The sequence below is a fragment of the Salminus brasiliensis genome, chromosome 11, assembly GCF_030463535.1.
Source record: "Salminus brasiliensis chromosome 11, fSalBra1.hap2, whole genome shotgun sequence".
Classification (NCBI taxonomy): domain Eukaryota; kingdom Metazoa; phylum Chordata; class Actinopteri; order Characiformes; family Bryconidae; genus Salminus; species Salminus brasiliensis.
This window is the reverse complement of record NC_132888.1, coordinates 31,314,553-31,335,195: the sequence shown is the minus strand read 5'-3', so window position 1 is coordinate 31,335,195 and position 20,643 is coordinate 31,314,553. Positions and strand designations below refer to the sequence as shown.

General features: G+C 38.6%; 65 pseudogenes; all 65 read left to right on the top strand.

The window, feature by feature from the left end:
* Positions 1-112: 112 nt before the first annotated feature.
* Positions 113-231, top strand: LOC140568605 (5S ribosomal RNA; annotated as a pseudogene).
* Positions 232-416: 185 nt separating this feature from the next.
* Positions 417-535, top strand: LOC140571415 (5S ribosomal RNA; annotated as a pseudogene).
* A 185-nt stretch (positions 536-720) lies between these two features.
* On the top strand, positions 721-839 carry LOC140572034 (5S ribosomal RNA; annotated as a pseudogene).
* A 185-nt stretch (positions 840-1,024) lies between these two features.
* On the top strand, positions 1,025-1,143 carry LOC140568604 (5S ribosomal RNA; annotated as a pseudogene).
* Positions 1,144-1,328: 185 nt separating this feature from the next.
* Positions 1,329-1,447, top strand: LOC140570287 (5S ribosomal RNA; annotated as a pseudogene).
* Positions 1,448-1,632: 185 nt separating this feature from the next.
* On the top strand, positions 1,633-1,751 carry LOC140566604 (5S ribosomal RNA; annotated as a pseudogene).
* A 222-nt stretch (positions 1,752-1,973) lies between these two features.
* On the top strand, positions 1,974-2,092 carry LOC140570284 (5S ribosomal RNA; annotated as a pseudogene).
* Positions 2,093-2,277: 185 nt separating this feature from the next.
* LOC140571244 (5S ribosomal RNA) lies at positions 2,278-2,396 on the top strand (annotated as a pseudogene).
* Positions 2,397-2,581: 185 nt separating this feature from the next.
* On the top strand, positions 2,582-2,700 carry LOC140568603 (5S ribosomal RNA; annotated as a pseudogene).
* Positions 2,701-2,885: 185 nt separating this feature from the next.
* Positions 2,886-3,004, top strand: LOC140570920 (5S ribosomal RNA; annotated as a pseudogene).
* A 182-nt stretch (positions 3,005-3,186) lies between these two features.
* Positions 3,187-3,305, top strand: LOC140572634 (5S ribosomal RNA; annotated as a pseudogene).
* Positions 3,306-3,491: 186 nt separating this feature from the next.
* Positions 3,492-3,610, top strand: LOC140565996 (5S ribosomal RNA; annotated as a pseudogene).
* A 185-nt stretch (positions 3,611-3,795) lies between these two features.
* Positions 3,796-3,914, top strand: LOC140568602 (5S ribosomal RNA; annotated as a pseudogene).
* A 185-nt stretch (positions 3,915-4,099) lies between these two features.
* LOC140566603 (5S ribosomal RNA) lies at positions 4,100-4,218 on the top strand (annotated as a pseudogene).
* Positions 4,219-4,440: 222 nt separating this feature from the next.
* On the top strand, positions 4,441-4,559 carry LOC140568690 (5S ribosomal RNA; annotated as a pseudogene).
* A 185-nt stretch (positions 4,560-4,744) lies between these two features.
* Positions 4,745-4,863, top strand: LOC140571243 (5S ribosomal RNA; annotated as a pseudogene).
* A 185-nt stretch (positions 4,864-5,048) lies between these two features.
* On the top strand, positions 5,049-5,167 carry LOC140568601 (5S ribosomal RNA; annotated as a pseudogene).
* A 185-nt stretch (positions 5,168-5,352) lies between these two features.
* LOC140570918 (5S ribosomal RNA) lies at positions 5,353-5,471 on the top strand (annotated as a pseudogene).
* Positions 5,472-5,653: 182 nt separating this feature from the next.
* On the top strand, positions 5,654-5,772 carry LOC140571271 (5S ribosomal RNA; annotated as a pseudogene).
* A 185-nt stretch (positions 5,773-5,957) lies between these two features.
* LOC140568600 (5S ribosomal RNA) lies at positions 5,958-6,076 on the top strand (annotated as a pseudogene).
* A 186-nt stretch (positions 6,077-6,262) lies between these two features.
* LOC140565995 (5S ribosomal RNA) lies at positions 6,263-6,381 on the top strand (annotated as a pseudogene).
* Positions 6,382-6,566: 185 nt separating this feature from the next.
* LOC140568599 (5S ribosomal RNA) lies at positions 6,567-6,685 on the top strand (annotated as a pseudogene).
* Positions 6,686-6,870: 185 nt separating this feature from the next.
* LOC140566602 (5S ribosomal RNA) lies at positions 6,871-6,989 on the top strand (annotated as a pseudogene).
* A 222-nt stretch (positions 6,990-7,211) lies between these two features.
* On the top strand, positions 7,212-7,330 carry LOC140568679 (5S ribosomal RNA; annotated as a pseudogene).
* Positions 7,331-7,515: 185 nt separating this feature from the next.
* LOC140568597 (5S ribosomal RNA) lies at positions 7,516-7,634 on the top strand (annotated as a pseudogene).
* Positions 7,635-7,819: 185 nt separating this feature from the next.
* Positions 7,820-7,938, top strand: LOC140570917 (5S ribosomal RNA; annotated as a pseudogene).
* Positions 7,939-8,120: 182 nt separating this feature from the next.
* Positions 8,121-8,239, top strand: LOC140571269 (5S ribosomal RNA; annotated as a pseudogene).
* A 185-nt stretch (positions 8,240-8,424) lies between these two features.
* On the top strand, positions 8,425-8,543 carry LOC140566805 (5S ribosomal RNA; annotated as a pseudogene).
* Positions 8,544-9,032: 489 nt separating this feature from the next.
* On the top strand, positions 9,033-9,151 carry LOC140567473 (5S ribosomal RNA; annotated as a pseudogene).
* Positions 9,152-9,336: 185 nt separating this feature from the next.
* On the top strand, positions 9,337-9,455 carry LOC140568596 (5S ribosomal RNA; annotated as a pseudogene).
* A 185-nt stretch (positions 9,456-9,640) lies between these two features.
* On the top strand, positions 9,641-9,759 carry LOC140570942 (5S ribosomal RNA; annotated as a pseudogene).
* Positions 9,760-9,944: 185 nt separating this feature from the next.
* Positions 9,945-10,063, top strand: LOC140572741 (5S ribosomal RNA; annotated as a pseudogene).
* Positions 10,064-10,248: 185 nt separating this feature from the next.
* LOC140568595 (5S ribosomal RNA) lies at positions 10,249-10,367 on the top strand (annotated as a pseudogene).
* A 185-nt stretch (positions 10,368-10,552) lies between these two features.
* On the top strand, positions 10,553-10,671 carry LOC140568667 (5S ribosomal RNA; annotated as a pseudogene).
* Positions 10,672-10,856: 185 nt separating this feature from the next.
* Positions 10,857-10,975, top strand: LOC140571780 (5S ribosomal RNA; annotated as a pseudogene).
* Positions 10,976-11,160: 185 nt separating this feature from the next.
* Positions 11,161-11,279, top strand: LOC140569935 (5S ribosomal RNA; annotated as a pseudogene).
* A 185-nt stretch (positions 11,280-11,464) lies between these two features.
* Positions 11,465-11,583, top strand: LOC140570545 (5S ribosomal RNA; annotated as a pseudogene).
* A 222-nt stretch (positions 11,584-11,805) lies between these two features.
* Positions 11,806-11,924, top strand: LOC140568594 (5S ribosomal RNA; annotated as a pseudogene).
* Positions 11,925-12,109: 185 nt separating this feature from the next.
* Positions 12,110-12,228, top strand: LOC140572421 (5S ribosomal RNA; annotated as a pseudogene).
* A 185-nt stretch (positions 12,229-12,413) lies between these two features.
* Positions 12,414-12,532, top strand: LOC140568593 (5S ribosomal RNA; annotated as a pseudogene).
* Positions 12,533-12,717: 185 nt separating this feature from the next.
* LOC140570544 (5S ribosomal RNA) lies at positions 12,718-12,836 on the top strand (annotated as a pseudogene).
* Positions 12,837-13,022: 186 nt separating this feature from the next.
* Positions 13,023-13,141, top strand: LOC140566285 (5S ribosomal RNA; annotated as a pseudogene).
* A 185-nt stretch (positions 13,142-13,326) lies between these two features.
* LOC140572375 (5S ribosomal RNA) lies at positions 13,327-13,445 on the top strand (annotated as a pseudogene).
* Positions 13,446-13,630: 185 nt separating this feature from the next.
* On the top strand, positions 13,631-13,749 carry LOC140571414 (5S ribosomal RNA; annotated as a pseudogene).
* Positions 13,750-13,934: 185 nt separating this feature from the next.
* LOC140568592 (5S ribosomal RNA) lies at positions 13,935-14,053 on the top strand (annotated as a pseudogene).
* A 185-nt stretch (positions 14,054-14,238) lies between these two features.
* Positions 14,239-14,357, top strand: LOC140568591 (5S ribosomal RNA; annotated as a pseudogene).
* Positions 14,358-14,543: 186 nt separating this feature from the next.
* Positions 14,544-14,662, top strand: LOC140565992 (5S ribosomal RNA; annotated as a pseudogene).
* A 185-nt stretch (positions 14,663-14,847) lies between these two features.
* LOC140568590 (5S ribosomal RNA) lies at positions 14,848-14,966 on the top strand (annotated as a pseudogene).
* A 185-nt stretch (positions 14,967-15,151) lies between these two features.
* LOC140567065 (5S ribosomal RNA) lies at positions 15,152-15,270 on the top strand (annotated as a pseudogene).
* Positions 15,271-15,492: 222 nt separating this feature from the next.
* LOC140568655 (5S ribosomal RNA) lies at positions 15,493-15,611 on the top strand (annotated as a pseudogene).
* A 185-nt stretch (positions 15,612-15,796) lies between these two features.
* On the top strand, positions 15,797-15,915 carry LOC140571240 (5S ribosomal RNA; annotated as a pseudogene).
* Positions 15,916-16,100: 185 nt separating this feature from the next.
* Positions 16,101-16,219, top strand: LOC140568589 (5S ribosomal RNA; annotated as a pseudogene).
* A 185-nt stretch (positions 16,220-16,404) lies between these two features.
* LOC140571258 (5S ribosomal RNA) lies at positions 16,405-16,523 on the top strand (annotated as a pseudogene).
* Positions 16,524-16,708: 185 nt separating this feature from the next.
* LOC140571902 (5S ribosomal RNA) lies at positions 16,709-16,827 on the top strand (annotated as a pseudogene).
* A 563-nt stretch (positions 16,828-17,390) lies between these two features.
* On the top strand, positions 17,391-17,509 carry LOC140568192 (5S ribosomal RNA; annotated as a pseudogene).
* Positions 17,510-17,694: 185 nt separating this feature from the next.
* On the top strand, positions 17,695-17,813 carry LOC140568296 (5S ribosomal RNA; annotated as a pseudogene).
* Positions 17,814-18,034: 221 nt separating this feature from the next.
* On the top strand, positions 18,035-18,153 carry LOC140567082 (5S ribosomal RNA; annotated as a pseudogene).
* Positions 18,154-18,338: 185 nt separating this feature from the next.
* On the top strand, positions 18,339-18,457 carry LOC140567871 (5S ribosomal RNA; annotated as a pseudogene).
* A 184-nt stretch (positions 18,458-18,641) lies between these two features.
* On the top strand, positions 18,642-18,760 carry LOC140567081 (5S ribosomal RNA; annotated as a pseudogene).
* A 185-nt stretch (positions 18,761-18,945) lies between these two features.
* LOC140567658 (5S ribosomal RNA) lies at positions 18,946-19,064 on the top strand (annotated as a pseudogene).
* A 182-nt stretch (positions 19,065-19,246) lies between these two features.
* On the top strand, positions 19,247-19,365 carry LOC140567080 (5S ribosomal RNA; annotated as a pseudogene).
* Positions 19,366-19,550: 185 nt separating this feature from the next.
* LOC140567679 (5S ribosomal RNA) lies at positions 19,551-19,669 on the top strand (annotated as a pseudogene).
* A 185-nt stretch (positions 19,670-19,854) lies between these two features.
* On the top strand, positions 19,855-19,973 carry LOC140567293 (5S ribosomal RNA; annotated as a pseudogene).
* A 185-nt stretch (positions 19,974-20,158) lies between these two features.
* On the top strand, positions 20,159-20,277 carry LOC140567282 (5S ribosomal RNA; annotated as a pseudogene).
* A 185-nt stretch (positions 20,278-20,462) lies between these two features.
* On the top strand, positions 20,463-20,581 carry LOC140567963 (5S ribosomal RNA; annotated as a pseudogene).
* The last annotated feature ends 62 nt before the right edge of the window (positions 20,582-20,643 follow it).

Genomic DNA, 20,643 nt, shown 5'->3' with positions numbered 1-20,643 from the left:
ACTCTTTTGTGTTGTAAATGTTGATGTGTTGAAATGGAATGCTTTTGCTTGGTTTTGAACAAATATGGTCTTAGCTATGAAATTTGAATCCTCTAGTTTGCAAGGTGCTTCTGCTTACGGCCATTCCACCCTTAGAATGCCTGATCTCGTCTGATCTCAGAAGCTACCTAGGGTTGGGCCTGGTTAGTACTTGAATGGGAGACTGTCTGGGAATACCAGGTGTTGTAAGCTTTTCCAATCCTGCAAACAATTAAAGCTTACATTTCCATGTTTTTTACATCTTTTGCACAAATTTGTAGTTGAAACTCTTTTGTGTTGTAAATGTTGATGTGTTGAAATGGAATGCTTTTGCTTGGTTTTGAACAAATATGGTCTTAGCTATGAAATTTGAATCCTCTAGTTTGCAAGGTGCTTCTGCTTACGGCTATTCCACCCTTAGAATGCCTGATCTCGTCTGATCTCAGAAGCTACCTAGGGTTGGGCCTGGTTAGTACTTGAATGGGAGACTGTCTGGGAATACCCGGTGTTGTAAGCTTTTCCAATCCTGCAAACAATTAAAGCTTACATTTCCATGTTATTTACATCTTTTGCACAAATTTGTAGTTGAAACTCTTTTGTGTTGTAAATGTTGATGTGTTGAAATGGAATGCTTTTGCTTGGTTTTGAACAAATATGGTCTTAGCTATGAAATTTGAATCCTCTAGTTTGCAAGGTGCTTCTGCTTACGGCCATTCCACCCTTAGAATGCCTGATCTCGTCTGATCTCAGAAGCTACCTAGAGTTGGGCCTGGTTAGTACTTGAATGGGAGACTGTCTGGGAATACCAGGTGTTGTAAGCTTTTCCAATCCTGCAAACAATTAAAGCTTACATTTCCATGTTATTTACATCTTTTGCACAAATTTGTAGTTGAAACTCTTTTGTGTTGTAAATGTTGATGTGTTGAAATGGAATGCTTTTGCTTGGTTTTGAACAAATATGGTCTTAGCTATGAAATTTGAATCCTCTAGTTTGCAAGGTTCTTCTGCTTACGGCCATTCCACCCTTAGAATGCCTGATCTCGTCTGATCTCAGAAGCTACCTAGGGTTGGGCCTGGTTAGTACTTGAATGGGAGACTGTCTGGGAATACCAGGTGTTGTAAGCTTTTCCAATCCTGCAAACAATTAAAGCTTACATTTCCATGTTATTTACATCTTTTGCACAAATTTGTAGTTGAAACTCTTTTGTGTTGTAAATGTTGATGTGTTGAAATGGAATGCTTTTGCTTGGTTTTGAACAAATATGGTCTTAGCTATGAAATTTGAATCCTCTAGTTTGCAAGGTGCTACTGCTTACGGCCATTCCACCCTTAGAATGCCTGATCTCGTCTGATCTCAGAAGCTACCTAGGGTTGGGCCTGGTTAGTACTTGCATGGGAGACTGTCTGGGAATACCAGGTGTTGTAAGCTTTTCCAATCCTGCAAACAATTAAAGCTTACATTTCCATGTTTTTTACATCTTTTGCACAAATTTGTAGTTGAAACTCTTTTGTGTTGTAAATGTTGATGTGTTGAAATGGAATGCTTTTGCTTGGTTTTGAACAAATATGGTCTTAGCTATGAAATTTGAATCCTCTAGTTTGCAAGGTGCTTCTGCTTACGGCAATTCCACCCTTAGAATGCCTGATCTCGTCTGATCTCAGAAGCTACCTAGGGTTGGGCACGGTTAGTACTTGAATGGGAGACTGTCTGGGAATACCAGGTGTTGTAAGCTTTTCCAATCCTGCAAACAATTAAAGCTTACATTTCCATGTTATTTACATCTTTTGCACAAATTTGTAGATGAAACTCTTTTGTGTTGTAAATGTTGATGTATTGAAATGGAATGCTTTGTGTTGTAAATGTTGATGTGTTGAAATGGAATGCTTTTGCTTGGTTTTGAACAAATATGATCTTAGCTATGAAATTTGAATCCTCTAGTTTGCAAGGTGCTTCTGCTGACGGCCATTCCACCCTTAGAATGCCTGATCTCGTCTGATCTCAGAAGCTACCAAGGGTTGGGCCTGGTTAGTACTTGAATGGGAGACTGTCTGGGAATACCAGGTGTTGTAAGCTTTTCCAATCCTGCAAACAATTAAAGCTTACATTTCCATGTTATTTACATCTTTTGCACAAATTTGTAGTTGAAACTCTTTTGTGTTGTAAATGTTGATGTGTTGAAATGGAATGCTTTTGCTTGGTTTTGAACAAATATGGTCTTAGCTATGAAATTTGAATCCTCTAGTTTGCAAGGTGCTTCTGCTTACGGCAATTCCACCCTTAGAATGCCTGATCTCGTCTGATCTCAGAAGCTACCTAGGGTTGGGCCTGGTTAGTACTTGAATGGGAGACTGTCTGGGAATACCAGGTGTTGTAAGCTTTTCCAATCCTGCAAACAATTAAAGCTTACATTTCCATGTTATTTACATCTTTTGCACAAATTTGTAGTTGAAACTCTTTTGTGTTGTAAATGTTGATGTGTTGAAATGGAATGCTTTTGCTTGGTTTTGAACAAATATGGTCTTAGCTATGAAATTTGAATCCTCTAGTTTGCAAGGTGCTTCTGCTTACGGCCATTCCACCCTTAGAATGCCTGATCTCGTCTGATCTCAGAAGCTACCTAGGGTTGGGCCTGGTTAGTACTTGAATGGGAGACTGTCTGGGAATACCAGGTGTTGTAAGCTTTTCCAATCCTGCAAACAATTAAAGCTTACATTTCCATGTTATTTACATCTTTTGCACAAATTTGTAGTTGAAAACCTTTTGTGATGTAAATGTTGATGTGTTGAAATGGAATGCTTTTGCTTGGTTTTGAACAAATATGGTCTTAGCTATGAAATTTGAATCCTCTAGTTTGCAAGGTGCTTCTGCTTGCGGCCATTCCACCCTTAGAATGCCTGATCTCGTCTGATCTCAGAAGCTACCTAGGGTTGGGCCTGGTTAGTACTTGAATGGGAGACTGTCTGGGAATACCAGGTGTTGTAAGCTTTTCCAATCCTGAAAACAATTAAAGCTTACATTTCCATGTTATTTACATCTTTTGCACAAATTTGTAGTTGAAACTCTTTTGTGTTGTAAATGTTGTGTTGAAATGGAATGCCTTTGCTTGATTTTGAACCAATATGGTCTTAGCTATAAAATTTGAATCCTCTAGTTTGCAAGCTCCTTCTGCTTACGGCCATTCCACCCTTAGAATGCCTGATCTCATCTGATCTCAGAAGCTACCTAGGGTTGGGCCTGGTTAGTACTTGAATGGGAGACTGTCTGGGAATACCAGGTGTTGTAAGCTTTTCCAATCCTGCAAACAATTAAAGCTTACATTTCCATGTTATTTACATCTTTTGCACAAATTTGTAGTTGAAACTCTTTTGTGTTGTAAATGTTGATGTGTTGAAATGGAATGCTTTTGCTTGGTTTTGAACAAATATGGTCTTAGCTATGAAATTTGAATCCTCTAGGTTTGCAAGGTGCTTCTGCTTACGGCCATTCCACCCTTAGAATGCCTGATCTCATCTGATCTCAGAAGCTACCTAGGGTTGGGACTGGTTAGTACTTGAATGGGAGACTGTCTGGGAATATCAGGTGTTGTAAGCTTTTCCAATCCTGCAAACAATTAAAGCTTACATTTCCATGTTATTTACATCTTTTGCACAAATTTGTAGTTGAAACTCTTTTGTGTTGTAAATGTTGATGTGTTGAAATGGAATGCTTTTGCTTGGTTTTGAACAAATATGGTCTTAGCTATGAAATTTGAATCCTCTAGTTTGCAAGGTGCTACTGCTTACGGCCATTCCACCCTTAGAATGCCTGATCTCGTCTGATCTCAGAAGCTACCTAGGGTTGGGCCTGGTTAGTACTTGAATGGGAGACTGTCTGGGAATACCAGGTGTTGTAAGCTTTTCCAATCCTGCAAACAATTAAAGCTTACATTTCCATGTTTTTTACATCTTTTGCACAAATTTGTAGTTGAAACTCTTTTGTGTTGTAAATGTTGATGTGTTGAAATGGAATGCTTTTGCTTGGTTTTGAACAAATATGGTCTTAGCTATGAAATTTGAATCCTCTAGTTTGCAAGGTGCTTCTGCTTACGGCAATTCCACCCTTAGAATGCCTGATCTCGTCTGATCTCAGAAGCTACCTAGGGTTGGGCACGGTTAGTACTTGAATGGGAGACTGTCTGGGAATACCAGGTGTTGTAAGCTTTTCCAATCCTGCAAACAATTAAAGCTTACATTTCCATGTTATTTACATCTTTTGCACAAATTTGTAGATGAAACTCTTTTGTGTTGTAAATGTTGATGTATTGAAATGGAATGCTTTGTGTTGTAAATGTTGATGTGTTGAAATGGAATGCTTTTGCTTGGTTTTGAACAAATATGATCTTAGCTATGAAATTTGAATCCTCTAGTTTGCAAGGTGCTTCTGCTTACGGCCATTCCACCCTTAGAATGCCTGATCTCGTCTGATCTCAGAAGCTACCAAGGGTTGGGCCTGGTTAGTACTTGAATGGGAGACTGTCTGGGAATACCAGGTGTTGTAAGCTTTTCCAATCCTGCAAACAATTAAAGCTTACATTTCCATGTTATTTACATCTTTTGCACAAATTTGTAGTTGAAACTCTTTTGTGTTGTAAATGTTGATGTGTTGAAATGGAATGCTTTTGCTTGGTTTTGAACAAATATGGTCTTAGCTATGAAATTTGAATCCTCTAGTTTGCAAGGTGCTTCTGCTTACGGCAATTCCACCCTTAGAATGCCTGATCTCGTCTGATCTCAGAAGCTACCTAGGGTTGGGCCTGGTTAGTACTTGAATGGGAGACTGTCTGGGAATACCAGGTGTTGTAAGCTTTTCCAATCCTGCAAACAATTAAAGCTTACATTTCCATGTTATTTACATCTTTTGCACAAATTTGTAGTTGAAACTCTTTTGTGTTGTAAATGTTGATGTGTTGAAATGGAATGCTTTTGCTTGGTTTTGAACAAATATGGTCTTAGCTATGAAATTTGAATCCTCTAGTTTGCAAGGTGCTTCTGCTTACGGCCATTCCACCCTTAGAATGCCTGATCTCGTCTGATCTCAGAAGCTACCTAGGGTTGGGCCTGGTTAGTACTTGAATGGGAGACTGTCTGGGAATACCAGGTGTTGTAAGCTTTTCCAATCCTGCAAACAATTAAAGCTTACATTTCCATGTTATTTACATCTTTTGCACAAATTTGTAGTTGAAAACCTTTTGTGATGTAAATGTTGATGTGTTGAAATGGAATGCTTTTGCTTGGTTTTGAACAAATATGGTCTTAGCTATGAAATTTGAATCCTCTAGTTTGCAAGGTGCTTCTGCTTGCGGCCATTCCACCCTTAGAATGCCTGATCTCGTCTGATCTCAGAAGCTACCTAGGGTTGGGCCTGGTTAGTACTTGAATGGGAGACTGTCTGGGAATACCAGGTGTTGTAAGCTTTTCCAATCCTGAAAACAATTAAAGCTTACATTTCCATGTTATTTACATCTTTTGCACAAATTTGTAGTTGAAACTCTTTTGTGTTGTAAATGTTGTGTTGAAATGGAATGCCTTTGCTTGATTTTGAACCAATATGGTCTTAGCTATAAAATTTGAATCCTCTAGTTTGCAAGCTCCTTCTGCTTACGGCCATTCCACCCTTAGAATGCCTGATCTCATCTGATCTCAGAAGCTACCTAGGGTTGGGCCTGGTTAGTACTTGAATGGGAGACTGTCTGGGAATACCAGGTGTTGTAAGATTTTCCAATTCTGCAAACAATTAAAGCTTACATTTCCATGTTATTTACATCTTTTGCACAAATTTGTAGTTGAAACTCTTTTGTGTTGTAAATGTTGATGTGTTGAAATGGAATGCTTTTGCTTGGTTTTGAATAAATATGGTCTTAGCTATGAAATTTGAATCCTCTAGTTTGCAAGGTTCTTCTGCTTACGGCCATTCCACCCTTAGAATGCCTGATCTCGTCTGATCTCAGAAGCTACCTAGGGTTGGGCCTGGTTAGTACTTGAATGGGAGACTGTCTGGGAATACCAGGTGTTGTAAGCTTTTCCAATCCTGCAAACAATTAAAGCTTACATTTCCATGTTATTTACATCTTTTGCACAAATTTGTAGTTGAAACTCTTTTGTGTTGTAAATGTTGATGTGTTGAAATGGAATGCTTTTGCTTGGTTTTGAACAAATATGGTCTTAGCTATGAAATTTGAATCCTCTAGGTTTGCAAGGTGCTTCTGCTTACGGCCATTCCACCCTTAGAATGCCTGATCTCATCTGATCTCAGAAGCTACCTAGGGTTGGGACTGGTTAGTACTTGAATGGGAGACTGTCTGGGAATATCAGGTGTTGTAAGCTTTTCCAATCCTGCAAACAATTAAAGCTTACATTTCCATGTTATTTACATCTTTTGCACAAATTTGTAGTTGAAACTCTTTTGTGTTGTAAATGTTGATGTGTTGAAATGGAATGCTTTTGCTTGGTTTTGAACAAATATGGTCTTAGCTATGAAATTTGAATCCTCTAGTTTGCAAGGTGCTACTGCTTACGGCCATTCCACCCTTAGAATGCCTGATCTCGTCTGATCTCAGAAGCTACCTAGGGTTGGGCCTGGTTAGTACTTGAATGGGAGACTGTCTGGGAATACCAGGTGTTGTAAGCTTTTCCAATCCTGCAAACAATTAAAGCTTACATTTCCATGTTTTTTACATCTTTTGCACAAATTTGTAGTTGAAACTCTTTTGTGTTGTAAATGTTGATGTGTTGAAATGGAATGCTTTTGCTTGGTTTTGAACAAATATGGTCTTAGCTATGAAATTTGAATCCTCTAGTTTGCAAGGTGCTTCTGCTTACGGCAATTCCACCCTTAGAATGCCTGATCTCGTCTGATCTCAGAAGCTACCTAGGGTTGGGCACGGTTAGTACTTGAATGGGAGACTGTCTGGGAATACCAGGTGTTGTAAGCTTTTCCAATCCTGCAAACAATTAAAGCTTACATTTCCATGTTATTTACATCTTTTGCACAAATTTGTAGATGAAACTCTTTTGTGTTGTAAATGTTGATGTATTGAAATGGAATGCTTTGTGTTGTAAATGTTGATGTGTTGAAATGGAATGCTTTTGCTTGGTTTTGAACAAATATGATCTTAGCTATGAAATTTGAATCCTCTAGTTTGCAAGGTGCTTCTGCTTACGGCCATTCCACCCTTAGAATGCCTGATCTCGTCTGATCTCAGAAGCTACCAAGGGTTGGGCCTGGTTAGTACTTGAATGGGAGACTGTCTGGGAATACCAGGTGTTGTAAGCTTTTCCAATCCTGCAAACAATTAAAGCTTACATTTCCATGTTATTTACATCTTTTGCACAAATTTGTAGTTGAAACTCTTTTGTGTTGTAAATGTTGATGTGTTGAAATGGAATGCTTTTGCTTGGTTTTGAACAAATATGGTCTTAGCTATGAAATTTGAATCCTCTAGTTTGCAAGGTGCTTCTGCTTACGGCCATTCCACCCTTAGAATGCCTGATCTCGTCTGATCTCAGAAGCTACCTAGGGTTGGGCCTGGTTAGTACTTGAATGGGAGACTGTCTGGGAATACCAGGTGTTGTAAGCTTTTCCAATCCTGCAAACAATTAAAGCTTACATTTCCATGTTATTTACATCTTTTGCACAAATTTGTAGTTGAAAACCTTTTGTGATGTAAATGTTGATGTGTTGAAATGGAATGCTTTTGCTTGGTTTTGAACAAATATGGTCTTAGCTATGAAATTTGAATCCTCTAGTTTGCAAGGTGCTTCTGCTTGCGGCCATTCCACCCTTAGAATGCCTGATCTCGTCTGATCTCAGAAGCTACCTAGGGTTGGGCCTGGTTAGTACTTGAATGGGAGACTGTCTGGGAATACCAGGTGTTGTAAGCTTTTCCAATCCTGAAAACAATTAAAGCTTACATTTCCATGTTATTTACATCTTTTGCACAAATTTGTAGTTGAAACTCTTTTGTGTTGTAAATGTTGTGTTGAAATGGAATGCCTTTGCTTGATTTTGAACCAATATGGTCTTAGCTATAAAATTTGAATCCTCTAGTTTGCAAGCTCCTTCTGCTTACGGCCATTCCACCCTTAGAATGCCTGATCTCATCTGATCTCAGAAGCTACCTAGGGTTGGGCCTGGTTAGTACTTGAATGGGAGACTGTCTGGGAATACCAGGTGTTGTAAGATTTTCCAATTCTGCAAACAATTAAAGCTTACATTTCCATGTTATTTACATCTTTTGCACAAATTTGTAGTTGAAACTCTTTTGTGTTGTAAATGTTGATGTGTTGAAATGGAATGCTTTTGCTTGGTTTTGAATAAATATGGTCTTAGCTATGAAATTTGTATCCTCTAGTTTGCAAGGTGCTTCTGCTTGCGGCCATTCTATCCTTAGAATGCCTGATCTTGTCTGATCTCAGAAGCTACCAAGGGTTGGGCCTGGTTAGTACTTGAATGGGAGACTGTCTGGGAATACCAGGTGTTGTAAGCTTTTCCAATCCTGCAAACAATTAAAGCTTACATTTCCATGTTATTTACATCTTTTGCACAAATTTGTAGTTGAAACTCTTTTGTGTTGTAAATGTTGATGTGTTGAAATGGAATGCTTCTGCTTGGTTTTGAACAAATATGGTCTTAGCTATGAAATTTGAATCCTCTAGTTTGCAAGGTGCTTCTGCTTACGGCCATTCCACCCTCAGAATGCCTGATCTAGTCTGATCTCAGAAGCTACCTAGGGTTTGGCCTGGTTAGTACTTGAATGGGAGACTGTTGGGGAATACCAGCTGTTGTAAGCTTTTCCAATCCTGCAAACAATTAAAGCTTACATTTCCGTGTTATTTACATCTTTTGCACAAATTTGTAGTTGAAACTCTTTTGTGTTGTAAATGTTGATGTGTTGAAATGGAATGCTTTTGCTTGGTTTTGAACAAATATGGTCTTAGCTATACAATTTGAATCCTCTAGTTTGCTAGGTGCTTCTGCTTACGGCCATTCCACACTCAAAATGACTGATCTCGTCTGATCTCAGAAGCTATCTAGGGTTGGGCCTGGTTAGTACTTGAATGGGAGACTGTCTGGGAATACCAGGTGTTATAAGCTTTTCCAATCCTGCAAACAATTAAAGCTTACATTTCCATGTTATTTACATCTTTTGCACAAATTTGTAGTTGAAACTCTTTTGTGTTTTAAATGTTGTTGTTGAAATGGAATGCTTTTTCTTGGTTTTTTGAACAAATATGGTTTTAACTATAAAATTTGAATCCTCTAGTTTGCAAGGTGCTTCTGCTTACGGCCATTCCACCCTTAGAATGCCTGATCTCGTCTGATCTCAGAAGCTACCTAGGGTTGGGCCTGGTTAGTACTTGAATGGGAGACTGTCTGGGAATACCAGGTGTTGTAAGCTTTTCCAATCCTGCAAACAATTAAAGCTTACATTTCCATGTTATTTACATCTTTTGCACAAATTTGTAGTTGAAACTCTTTTGTGTTGTAAATGTTGATGTGTTGAAATGGAATGCTTTTGCTTGGTTTTGAACAAATATGGTCTTAGCTATGAAATTTGAATCCTCTAGTTTGCAAGGTGCTTCTGCTTACGGCCATTCCACTCTTAGAATGCCTGATCTCGTCTGATCTCAGAAGCTACCTAGGGTTGGGCCTGGTTAGTACTTGAATGGGAGACTGTCTGGGAATACCAGGTGTTGTAAGCTTTTCCAATCCTGCAAACAATTAAAGCTTACATTTCCATTTTATTTACATCTTTTGCACAAATTTGTAGTTGAAACTCTTTTGTGTTGTAAATGTTGATGTGTTGAAATGGAATGCTTTTGCTTGGTTTTGAACAAATATGGTCTTAGCTTTGAAATTTGAATCCTCTAGTTTGCAAGGTGCTTCTGCTTACAGCCATTCCACCCTTAGAATTCCTGATCTAGTCTGATCTCAGAAGCTACCTAGGGTTGGGCCTGGTTAGTACTTGAATGGGAGACTGTCTGGGAATACCAGGTGTTGTAAGCTTTTCCAATCCTGCAAACAATTAAAGCTTACATTTCCATGTTATTTACATCTTTTGCACAAATTTGTAGTTGAAACTCTTTTGTGTTGTAAATGTTGATGTGTTGAAATGGAATGCTTTTGCTTGGTTTTGAACAAATATGGTCTTAGCTATGAAATTTGAATCCTCTAGTTTGCAAGGTGCTTCTGCTTACGGCCATTCCACCCTTAGAATGCCTGATCTCGTCTGATCTCAGAAGCTACCTAGGGTTGGGCCTGGTTAGTACTTGAATGGGAGACTGTCTGGGAATACCAGGTGTTGTAAGCTTTTCCAATCCTGCAAACAATTAAAGCTTACATTTCCATGTTATTTACATCTTTTGCACAAATTTGTAGTTGAAACTCTTTTGTGTTGTAAATGTTGATGTGTTGAAATGGAATGCTTTTGCTTGGTTTTGAACAAATATGGTCTTAGCTATGAAATTTGAATCCTCTAGTTTGCAAGGTGCTTCTGCTTACGGCCATTCCACCCTTAGAATGCCTGATCTCGTCTGATCTCAGAAGCTACCAAGGGTTGGGCCTGGTTAGTACTTGAATGGGAGACTGTCTGGGAATACCAGGTGTTGTAAGCTTTTCCAATCCTGCAAACAATTAAAGCTTACATTTCCATGTTATTTACATCTTTTGCACAAATTTGTAGTTGAAACTCTTTTGTGTTGTAAATGTTGATGTGTTGAAATGGAATGCTTTTGCTTGGTTTTGAACAAATATGGTCTTAGCTATGAAATTTGAATCCTCTAGTTTGCAAGGTGCTTCTGCTTACGGCCATTCCACCCTTAGAATGCCTGATCTCGTCTGATCTCAAAAGCTAACTAGGGTTGGGCCTGGTTAGTACTTGAATGGGAGACTGTCTGGGAATACCAGGTGTTGTAAGCTTTTCCAATCCTGCAAACAATTAAAGCTTACATTTCCATGTTATTTACATCTTTTGCACAAATTTGTAGTTGAAACTCTTTTGTGTTGTAAATGTTGATGTGTTGAAATGGAATGCTTTTGCTTGGTTTTGAACAAATATGGTCTTAGCTATGAAATTTGAATCCTCTAGTTTGCAAGGTGCTTCTGCTTACGGCCATTCCACCCTTAGAATTCCTGATCTCGTCTGATCTCAGAAGCTACCTAGGGTTGGGCCTGGTTAGTACTTGAATGGGAGACTGTCTGGGAATACCAGGTGTTGTAAGCTTTTCCAATCCTGCAAACAATTAAAGCTTACATTTCCATGTTATTTACATCTTTTGCACAAATTTGTAGTTGAAACTCTTTTGTGTTGTAAATGTTGATGTGTTGAAATGGAATGCTTTTGCTTGGTTTTGAACAAATATGGTCTTAGCTATGAAATTTGAATCCTCTAGTTTGCAAGGTGCTTCTGCTTACGGCCATTCCACCCTTAGAATGCCTGATCTCGTCTGATCTCAGAAGCTACCTAGGGTTGGGCCTGGTTAGTACTTGAATGGGAGACTGTCTGGGAATATCAGGTGTTGTAAGCTTTTCCAATCCTGCAAACAATTAAAGCTTACATTTCCATGTTATTTACATCTTTTGCACAAATTTGTAGATGAAACTCTTTTGTGTTGTAAATGTTGATGTGTTGAAATGGAATGCTTTGTGTTGTAAATGTTGATGTGTTGAAATGGAATGCTTTTGCTTGGTTTTGAACAAATATGGTCTTAGCTATGAAATTTGAATCCTCTAGTTTGCAAGGTGCTTCTGCTTACGGCCATTCCACCCTTAGAATGCCTGATCTCGTCTGATCTCAGAAGCTACCTAGGGTTGGGCCTGGTTAGTACTTGAATGGGAGACTGTCTGGGAATACCAGGTGTTGTAAGCTTTTCCAATCCTGCAAACAATTAAAGCTTACATTTCCATGTTATCTACATCTTTTGCACAAATTTGTAGTTGAAACTCTTTTGTGTTGTAAATGTTGATGTGTTGAAATGGAATGCTTTTGCTTGGTTTTGAACAAATATGGTCTTAGCTATGAAATTTGAATCCTCTAGTTTGGAAGGTGCTTTTGCTTACGGCCATTCCACCCTTAGAATGCCTGATCTCGTCTGATCTCAGAAGCTACCTAGGGTTGGGCCTGGTTAGTACTTGAATGGGAGACTGTCTGGGAATGCTAGGTGTTGTAAGCTTTTCCAATCCTGCAAACAATTAAAGCTTACATTTCCATGTTATTTACATCTTTTGCACAAATTTGTAGTTGAAACTCTTTTGTGTTGTAAATGTTGATGTGTTGAAATGGAATGCTTTTGCTTGGTTTTGAACAAATATGGTCTTAGCTATGAAATTTGAATCCTCTAGTTTGCAAGGTGCTTCTGCTTACGGCCATTCCACCCTTAGAATGCCTGATCTCGTCTGATCTCAGAAGCTACCTAGGGTTGGGCCTGGTTAGTACTTGAATGGGAGACTGTCTGGGAATACCAGGTGTTGTAAGCTTTTCCAATCCTGCAAACAATTAAAGCTTACATTTCCATGTTATTTACATCTTTTGCACAAATTTGTAGTTGAAACTCTTTTGTGTTGTAAATGTTGATGTGTTGAAATGGAATGCTTTTGCTTGGTTTTGAACAAATATGGTCTTAGCTATGAAATTTGAATCCTCTAGTTTGCAAGGTGCTTCTGCTTACGGCCATTCCACCCTTAGAATGCCTGATCTCGTCTGATCTCAGAAGCTACCTAGGGTTGGGCCTGGTTAGTACTTGAATGGGAGACTGTCTGGGAATATCAGGTGTTGTAAGCTTTTCCAATCCTGCAAACAATTAAAGCTTATATTTCCATGTTATTTACATCTTTTGCACAAATTTGTAGTTGAAACTCTTTTGTGTTGTAAATGTTGATGTGTTGAAATGGAATGCTTTTGCTTGGTTTTGAACAAATATGGTCTTATCTATGAAATTTGAATCCTCAAGGTTTGCAAGGTGCTACTGCTTACGGCCATTCCACCCTTAGAATGCCTGATCTCGTCTGATCTCAGAAGCAACCTAGGGTTGGGCCTGGTTAGTACTTGAATGGTAGACTGTCTGGGAATATCAGGTGTTGTAAGCTTTTCCAATCCTGCAAACAAATAAAGCTTACATTTCCATGTTATTTACATCTTTTGCACAAATTTGTAGTTGAAACTCTTTTGTGTTGTAAATGTTGATGTGTTGAAATGGAATGCTTTTGCTTGGTTTTGAACAAATATGGTCTTAGCTATGAAATTTGAATCCTCTAGTTTGCAAGGTGCTTCTGCTTACGGCCATTCCACCCTTAGAATGCCTGATCTCGTCTGATCTCAGAAGCTACCTAGGGTTGGGCCTGGTTAGTACTTGAATGGGAGACTGTCTGGGAATACCAAGTGTTGTAAGCTTTTCCAATCCTGCAAACAATTAAAGCTTACATTTCCATGTTTTTTACATCTTTTGCACAAATTTGTAGTTGAAACTCTTTTGTGTTGTAAATGTTGATGTGTTGAAATGGAATGCTTTTGCTTGGTTTTGAACAAATATGGTCTTAGCTATGAAATTTGAATCCTCTAGTTTGCAAGGTGCTTCTGCTTACGGCTATTCCACCCTTAGAATGCCTGATCTCGTCTGATCTCAGAAGCTACCTAGGGTTGGGCCTGGTTAGTACTTGAATGGGAGACTGTCTGGGAATACCCGGTGTTGTAAGCTTTTCCAATCCTGCAAACAATTAAAGCTTACATTTCCATGTTATTTACATCTTTTGCACAAATTTGTAGTTGAAACTCTTTTGTGTTGTAAATGTTGATGTGTTGAAATGGAATGCTTTTGCTTGGTTTTGAACAAATATGGTCTTAGCTATGAAATTTGAATCCTCTAGTTTGCAAGGTGCTTCTGCTTACGGCCATTCCACCCTTAGAATGCCTGATCTCGTCTGATCTCAGAAGCTACCTAGGGTTGGGCCTGGTTAGTACTTGAATGGGAGACTGTCTGGGAATACCAGGTGTTGTAAGCTTTTCCAATCCTGCAAACAATTAAAGCTTACATTTCCATGTTATTTACATCTTTTGCACAAATTTGTAGTTGAAACTCTTTTGTGTTGTAAATGTTGATGTGTTGAAATGGAATGCTTTTGCTTGGTTTTGAACAAATATGGTCTTAGCTATGAAATTTGAATCCTCTAGTTTGCAAGGTTCTTCTGCTTACGGCCATTCCACCCTTAGAATGCCTGATCTCGTCTGATCTCAGAAGCTACCTAGGGTTGGGCCTGGTTAGTACTTGAATGGGAGACTGTCTGGGAATACCAGGTGTTGTAAGCTTTTCCAATCCTGCAAACAATTAAAGCTTACATTTCCATGTTATTTACATCTTTTGCACAAATTTGTAGTTGAAACTCTTTTGTGTTGTAAATGTTGATGTGTTGAAATGGAATGCTTTTGCTTGGTTTTGAACAAATATGGTCTTAGCTATGAAATTTGAATCCTCTAGGTTTGCAAGGTGCTTCTGCTTACGGCCATTCCACCCTTAGAATGCCTGATCTCATCTGATCTCAGAAGCTACCTAGGGTTGGGACTGGTTAGTACTTGAATGGGAGACTGTCTGGGAATATCAGGTGTTGTAAGCTTTTCCAATCCTGCAAACAATTAAAGCTTACATTTCCATGTTATTTACATCTTTTGCACAAATTTGTAGTTGAAACTCTTTTGTGTTGTAAATGTTGATGTGTTGAAATGGAATGCTTTTGCTTGGTTTTGAACAAATATGGTCTTAGCTATGAAATTTGAATCCTCTAGTTTGCAAGGTGCTACTGCTTACGGCCATTCCACCCTTAGAATGCCTGATCTCGTCTGATCTCAGAAGCTACCTAGGGTTGGGCCTGGTTAGTACTTGAATGGGAGACTGTCTGGGAATACCAGGTGTTGTAAGCTTTTCCAATCCTGCAAACAATTAAAGCTTACATTTCCATGTTTTTTACATCTTTTGCACAAATTTGTAGTTGAAACTCTTTTGTGTTGTAAATGTTGATGTGTTGAAATGGAATGCTTTTGCTTGGTTTTGAACAAATATGGTCTTAGCTATGAAATTTGAATCCTCTAGTTTGCAAGGTGCTTCTGCTTACGGCAATTCCACCCTTAGAACGCCTGATCTCGTCTGATCTCAGAAGCTACCTAGGGTTGGGCACGGTTAGTACTTGAATCGGAGACTGTCTGGGAATACCAGGTGTTGTAAGCTTTTCCAATCCTGCAAACAATTAAAGCTTACATTTCCATGTTATTTACATCTTTTGCACAAATTTGTAGATGAAACTCTTTTGTGTTGTAAATGTTGATGTATTGAAATGGAATGCTTTGTGTTGTAAATGTTGATGTGTTGAAATGGAATGCTTTTGCTTGGTTTTGAACAAATATGATCTTAGCTATGAAATTTGAATCCTCTAGTTTGCAAGGTGCTTCTGCTTACGGCCATTCCACCCTTAGAATGCCTGATCTCGTCTGATCTCAGAAGCTACCAAGGGTTGGGCCTGGTTAGTACTTGAATGGGAGACTGTCTGGGAATACCAGGTGTTGTAAGCTTTTCCAATCCTGCAAACAATTAAAGCTTACATTTCCATGTTATTTACATCTTTTGCACAAATTTGTAGTTGAAACTCTTTTGTGTTGTAAATGTTGATGTGTTGAAATGGAATGCTTTTGCTTGGTTTTGAACAAATATGGTCTTAGCTATGAAATTTGAATCCTCTAGTTTGCAAGGTGCTTCTGCTTACGGCAATTCCACCCTTAGAATGCCTGATCTCGTCTGATCTCAGAAGCTACCTAGGGTTGGGCCTGGTTAGTACTTGAATGGGAGACTGTCTGGGAATACCAGGTGTTGTAAGCTTTTCCAATCCTGCAAACAATTAAAGCTTACATTTCCATGTTATTTACATCTTTTGCACAAATTTGTAGTTGAAACTCTTTTGTGTTGTAAATGTTGATGTGTTGAAATGGAATGCTTTTGCTTGGTTTTGAACAAATATGGTCTTAGCTATGAAATTTGAATCCTCTAGTTTGCAAGGTGCTTCTGCTTACGGCCATTCCACCCTTAGAATGCCTGATCTCGTCTGATCTCAGAAGCTACCTAGGGTTGGGCCTGGTTAGTACTTGAATGGGAGACTGTCTGGGAATACCAGGTGTTGTAAGCTTTTCCAATCCTGCAAACAATTAAAGCTTACATTTCCATGTTATTTACATCTTTTGCACAAATTTGTAGTTGAAAACCTTTTGTGATGTAAATGTTGATGTGTTGAAATGGAATGCTTTTGCTTGGTTTTGAACAAATATGGTCTTAGCTATGAAATTTGAATCCTCTAGTTTGCAAGGTGCTTCTGCTTGCGGCCATTCCACCCTTAGAATGCCTGATCTCGTCTGATCTCAGAAGCTACCTAGGGTTGGGCCTGGATAGTACTTGAATGGGAGACTGTCTGGGAATACCAGGTGTTGTAAGCTTTTCCAATCCTGAAAACAATTAAAGCTTACATTTCCATGTTATTTACATCTTTTGCACAAATTTGTAGTTGAAACTCTTTTGTGTTTTAAATGTTGTTGTTGAAATGGAATGCTTTTTCTTGGTTTTTTGAACAAATATGGTTTTAACTATAAAATTTGAATCCTCTAGTTTGCAAGCTCCTTCTGCTTACGGCCATTCCACCCTTAGAATGCCTGATCTCGTCTGATCTCAGAAGCTACCTAGGGTTGGGCCTGGTTAGTACTTGAATGGGAGACTGTCTGGGAATACCAGGTGTTGTAAGATTTTCCAATTCTGCAAACAATTAAAGCTTACATTTCCATGTTATTTACATCTTTTGCACAAATTTGTAGTTGAAACTCTTTTGTGTTGTAAATGTTGATGTGTTGAAATGGAATGCTTTGTGTTGTAAATGTTGATGTGTTGAAATGGAATGCTTTTGCTTGGTTTTGAACAAATATGGTCTTAGCTATGAAATTTGAATCCTCTAGTTTGCAAGGTGCTTCTGCTTACGGCAATTCCATCCTTAGAACGCCTTATCTCGTCTGATCTCACAAGCTACCTAGGTTTGGGCACGGTTAGTACTTGAATGGGAGACTGTCTGGGAATACCAGGTGTTGTAAGCTTTTCCAATCCTGCAAAAAATTAAAGCTTACATTTCCAAGTTATTTACATCTTTTGCACAAATTTGTAGATGAAACTCTTTTGTGTTGTAAATGTTGATGTGTTGAAATGGAATGCTTTGTGTTGTAAATGTTGATGTGTTGAAATGGAATGCTTTTGCTTGGTTTTGAACAAATATGGTCTTAGCTATGAAATTTGAATCCTCTAGTTTGCTATGTGCTTCTGCTTACGGCCATTCAACCTTTAGAATGCCTGATCTCGTCTGATCTCGGAAGCTACCTAGGGTTGGGCCTGGTTAGTACTTCAATGGGAGACTGTCTGGGCATACCAGGTGTTGTAAGCTTTTCCAATCCTGCAAACAATTAAAGCTTACATTTCCATGTTATTTACATCTTTTGCACAAATTTGTAGTTGAAACTCTTTTGTGTTGTAAATGTTGATGTGTTGAAATGGAATGCTTTTGCTTGGTTTTGAACAAATATGGTCTTAGCTATGAAATTTGAATCCTCTAGTTTGCATGGTGCTTCTGCTTACGGCCATTCCATCCTTTGAACGCCTTATCTTGTCTGATCTCAGAAACTACCTAGGGTTGGGCCTGGTTAGTACTTGAATGGGAGACTGTCTGGGAATACCAGGTGTTGTAAGCTTTCCAATCCTGCAAACAATTAAAGCTTACATTTCCATGTTATTTATATCTTTTGCACTTATTTGTAGTTGACACTCTTTTGTGTGGTAAATGTTGATGTGTTGAAATGGAATGCTTTGTGTTGTAAATGTTGATGTGTTGAAATGGAATGCTTTTGCTTGGTTTTGAACAAATATGGTCTTAGCTATGAAATTTGAATCCTCTAGTTTGCAAGGTGCTTCTGCTTACGGCCATTCCACCCTTAGAATGCCTGATCTCGTCTGATCTCAGAAGCTACCTAGGGTTGGGCACAGTTAGTACTTGAATGGGAGACTGTCTGGGAATACCAGGTGTTGTAAGCTTTTCCAATCCTGCAAACAATTAAAGCTTACATTTCCATGTTATTTACATCTTTTGCACAAATTTGTAGTTGAAACTCTTTTGTGTTGTAAATGTTGATGTGTTGAAATGGAATGCTTTTGCTTGGTTTTGAACAAATATGGTCTTAGCTATGAAATTTGAATCCTCTAGTTTGCAAGGTGCTTCTGCTTACGGCCATTCCATCCTTTGAACGCCTTATCTCGTCTGATCTCAGAAACTACCTAGGGTTGGGCCTGGTTAGTACTTGAATGGGAGACTGTTTGGGAATACCAGGTGTTGTAAGCTTTCCAATCCTGCAAACAATTAAAGCTTACATTTCCATGTTATTTATATCTTTTGCACTTATTTGTAGTTGACACTCTTTTGTGTGGTAAATGTTAATGTGTTGAAATGGAATGCTTTTGCTTGGTTTTGAACAAATATGGTCTTAGCTATGAAATTTGAATCCTCTAGTTTGCAAGGTGCTTCTGCTTACGGCCATTCCACCCTTAGAATGCCTGATCTCGTCTGATCTCAGAAGCTACCTAGGGTTGGGCACAGTTAGTACTTGAATGGGAGACTGTCTGGGAATACCAGGTGTTGTAAGCTTTTCCAATCCTGCAAACAATTAAAGCTTACATTTCCATGTTATTTACATCTTTTGCACAAATTTGTAGTTGAAACTCTTTTGTGTTGTAAATGTTGATGTGTTGAAATGGAATGCTTTTGCTTGGTTTTGAATAAATATGGTCTTAGCTATGAAATTTGAATCCTCTAGTTTGCTAGGTGCTTCTGCTTACGGCCATTCCACACTCAAAATGACTGATCTAGTCTGATCTCAGAAGCTATCTAGGGTTGGGCCTGGTTAGTACTTGAATGGGAGACTGTCTGGGAATACCAGGTGTTGTAAGCTTTTCCAATCCTGCAAACAATTAAAGCTTACATTTCCATGTTATTTACATCTTTTGCACAAATTTGTAGTTGAAACTCTTTTGTGTTGTAAATGTTGTGTTGAAATGGAATGCCTTTGCTTGTTTTTGAACCAATATGGTCTTAGCTATGAAATTTGAATCCTCTAGTTTGCAAGGTGCTTCTGCTTACGGCCATTCCACCCTTAGAATGCCTGATCTCGTCTGATCTCAGAAGCTACCTAGGGTTGGGCACAGTTAGTACTTGAATGGGAGACTGTCTGGGAATACCAGGTGTTGTAAGCTTTTCCAATCCTGCAAACAATTAAAGCTTACATTTCCATGTTATTTAAATCTTTTGCACAAATTTGTAGTTGAAACTCTTTTGTGTTGTAAATGTTGATGTGTTGAAATGGAATGCTTTTGCTTGGTTTTGAATAAATATCGTCTTAGCTATGAAATTTGAATCCTCTAGTTTGCTAGGTGCTTCTGCTTACGGCCATTCCACACTCAAAATGACTGATCTCGTCTGATCTCAGAAGCTGTCTAGGGTTGGGCCTGGTTAGTACTTGAATGGGAGACTGTCTGGGAATACCAGGTGTTGTAAGCTTTTCCAATCCTGCAAACAATTAAAGCTTACATTTCCATGTTATTTACATCTTTTGCACAAATTTGTAGTTGAAACTCTTTTGTGTTGTAAATGTTGATGTGTTGAAATGGAATGCTTTTGCTTGGTTTTGAACAAATATGGTCTTAAATATAAAATTTGAATCCTCTAGTTTGCAAGGTGTTTTTGCTTACGGCCATTCCACCCTTAGAATGCCTGATCTCGTCTGATCTCAGAAGCTACTTAGGGTTGGGCCTGGTTAGTACTTGAATGGGAGACTGTCTGGGAATACCAGGTGTTGTAAGCTTTTCCAATCCTGCAAACAATTAAAGCTTACATTTCCATGTTATTTACATCTTTTGCACAAATTTGTAGTTGAAACTCTTTTGTGTTGTAAATGTTGATGTCTTGAAATGGAATGCTTTTGCTTTGTTTTGAACAAATATGGTCTTAGCTATGAAATTTGAATCCTCTAGTTTGCAAGGTGTTTTTGCTTACGGCCATTCCACCCTTAGAATGCCTGATCTCGTCTGATCTCAGAAGCTACTTAGGGTTGGGCCTGGTTAGTACTTGAATGGGAGACTGTCTGGGAATACCAGGTGTTGTAAGCTTTTCCAATCCTGCAAACAATTAAAGCTTACATTTCCATGTTATTTACATCTTTTGCACAAATTTGTAGTTGAAACTCTTTTTTGTTGTAAATGTTGATGTGTTGAAATGGAATGCTTTTGCTTGGTTTTGAACAAATATGGTCTTAGCTATGAAATTTGAATCCTCTAGTTTGCAAGGTCCTTCTGCTTATGGCCATTCCACCCGTAGAATGCCTGATCTCGTCTGATCTCAGAAGCTACCTAGGATTGGGCCTGTTTAGTACTTGATTGGGAGACTGTCTGGGAATACCAGGTGTTGTAAGCTTTTCCAATCCTGCAAACAATTAAAGCTTACACTTCCATGTTATTTATATCTTTTGCACTTAT